The following is a 2,991-nucleotide window of genomic DNA, read 5'->3' as shown; positions in this document are numbered from 1 at the left end:
ATAAGTGTTGGTGAGGATATGGGGGAAAAGTCACACTCATACATTGCTTGTGTGAATGCAAATTGGTGCAGCCGATCTGGAAAGCAGTATAGAGAATCCTTGGAAAACTGGGAATAGAACCAGCATTTGACCCAGCTACCCTACTCCTCCATCTATACCCAAAGAAATTAAAAACATACTTCAGAGATACAGCCACATCAATGTTTATAGCAGCACAATTCGCAGTAGCTAAACTGTGATACCAACCTAGATACCCTTCAGTAGATGAATGGGTAAAGAAAATGTGGTATATATATACAATGGAATATTATTCAGCAATAAAAGAGAATAAAATCACAGCATTTGCAAGAAAATGGATGGAGCTGGAGAACATAATTCTAAGGGAAGTTAGCCAATCCCCCAAAAATCAAATGCCAAATGTTTTCTCTGATATAAGGAAGCTGATTCATAGTGGGGTTGGGAGGGGGAACATGGGAGGGTTGGAGAAACTCTACATAGGCAAAGGGGTAGGAGGGTAAGGGAGGGGGTATGGGGGTAAAAAAAGATGATGACATGAGATGGACATCATTACCCTAAGTACATGTATGAAGACGCGAATGGGTGAATACACTTTGTACACAACCAGAGATATGAAAAATTGTGCTCTACATGTGTAATATGAATTGTAATGCATTCTGCTGTCATATAGAATAAATTAGAAGAAAAAATAAATTAAGGGCTGGGGCTGTAGCTCAAGGGCAGAGCGCCTGCCTGGCATATTCGTGATGTACTGGGTTCAATCCTCAGCACCACATAAAAATGAACAAATAAAATAAAGGCATTCTGTTCATTTACAACCACAAAAAAAATTCTTTTTAAATAAAAAAATAAATTTAAAAAAGAAAATAAAGTAACTATCAACCTAGGATTCTACACACCGTGAACCAATCTTTCAAAAATAGGTGAAGCACTGGGCAGCAGGCGGCCAGCTCAGAGGCCACTGAGGCCCATGGCTGCACAGGCTCGTGGTTGGTGCTCTTTTTCAGAGTCAGGTGTAGATGGCTGTAAGTGGCAAGGGCAGCGTGCTGAGCATTCATCCTGGACAACTTTTCCTAGCCCATTTGCAGCCGCGAAGCCCCCCTCAGCCTCCTGAACTGAACAATATATGAGACCAAAACTCAATGTAGAAGCGTGGATGAGAAGACTTATTCCAGGGGAACAAGAATGATGGTGGTTTGGTCTAGAGACTTCTTTAATGAGGAGAAAGTAATTCACATAGAGTTTGAAGGTAGAGTCAACAGCGTTAACCATTTGCTAATTGCTTCAATGTCAAGTATTAAAAAGGAGAATCTTGACGAACTCTAAGGATGTGCATTTCCCTAACTGCTAATAAGGTTGAACATTTTTCCATCTTTTTATGTTGGCCATCTGTATTTCTTCTTTCCAGAAGTGTCTATCTAATTTGTCTACCCAATCATTAATGGTGTTATTTGACTTTGGGGTGTTTTTTGAGCTCTTTATATATTCTAGATATTAATCCTCTGTCAGAAGCATAGCTAGCAAAGATTTTACTCCATTATATAGGTTGTCTTTTAACATTCCTAATTGTTTCCTTTGTTGTGTAGAAGTTTGTAAATTTGATGCCATTCCATGTATTTATTCTTGGCATCATTTCTTGAGATTCAGGGATGTACAGAGAAAGTCATCTTCTGCGCCTATATGCTGGAGTGTGAGCCTTATATTTTCTTCTAGGAGTTGCATACTTTCTGTTCTAACTACTAGGTTTTCAATCCATTTTAGGATGATTTCTGTGCCAGGTGAGACCAAGGCTCAACTCCATTCTCCTACATATGGGTAACTGTTTTCCCAGCATCACTTGTTTAAAAGGCTATCTTTTCTCCAGTCTCTGTTTTTGGTATCTTTGTCAAGGATTAGATGAATGTAGATGTGTGGAATTGTCTTGGTGTCTTCAATTCTGTACTACTGGTCTCTGTGTCTGTTTTTATCCCAATACCATACACTTTTTTAAATTACTATAGCTCTGTACAATAATTTGAGTCAGGTATCACAAGACCTCTAGCATTGCTTTTTGGCCTGGATTGCTTTGTCTATTCTGGGTCTTTTATTCTTCCTTAAATGAATTTTAGGGCTATTTTTTCTATTTCTGTCAAGAATATCATAGGTATTTTGAAGGAGGACTTAATTGAACCTACATATTGCTTTTGGTATTATACCTACTTTAATTATATTACTCATTCTGTCTACCCATGAACAAGCGGTGTCTTTTCATTTCTGAAGTCATCTTCAATTACTTTCTTGAATGTTCTATAGTTTTCATTGTAGAGATCATTCACATCCTTGGCTGGATTTATTTCTAGGTAATTTTTGAGGCTATTGTGAATGAAATTGTTTTTCTAATTTCTTTCTCAGCAGAATAGTTATCGGTGTATAGAAAGGCCATTCATTATTTGTATGTTAATTTAGGAACCTGCTAGTTTGCTAAATTTGTTTATTAGCACTTGCTAATTTTTCCTGTTTTTTATCATAAATGGGTGCAGAATTTTGTCAAGGCCTTCTCCTCTTCTATTGAGATGACTAAGGCAAGTAATATGTGTCCTTCAGTCTATTTATGTGATGAATTATGTTCACTGATTGGTTTCTATTAAACTATCCTTGTGTTTATGGAACAAAATAAACTTCTTTATGAGGTAAAGTATTCTTTATGAGGTAAAGTATTGTTGAACATGATTTGCTAATATTTTATTCGTATTTTTTCCTTTAAGTCCAGGAGGGGTATTTTGCTGTAGTTTTCTTTCCCTGATGTATCATTATGAGGTTTTGGTGTGAATGTGAATATTGGTTTCATAGAATGAATTTGGAAGTATTCCATTTCTCTCATGGAATAATTTAAGGAGTATTGATGTTATTCTTTAAATGTATGTAGAATTCAATGAGAATCCATCGGGGCTTCCCTTTACTTTGCTGGAAGGATTTTTTTATTGGTGCTTTTAT

This window comes from Callospermophilus lateralis, chromosome 2, assembly GCF_048772815.1.
Source record: "Callospermophilus lateralis isolate mCalLat2 chromosome 2, mCalLat2.hap1, whole genome shotgun sequence".
Classification (NCBI taxonomy): Eukaryota; Metazoa; Chordata; class Mammalia; order Rodentia; family Sciuridae; genus Callospermophilus; species Callospermophilus lateralis.
Note: the sequence above shows the minus strand (reverse complement) of the source record.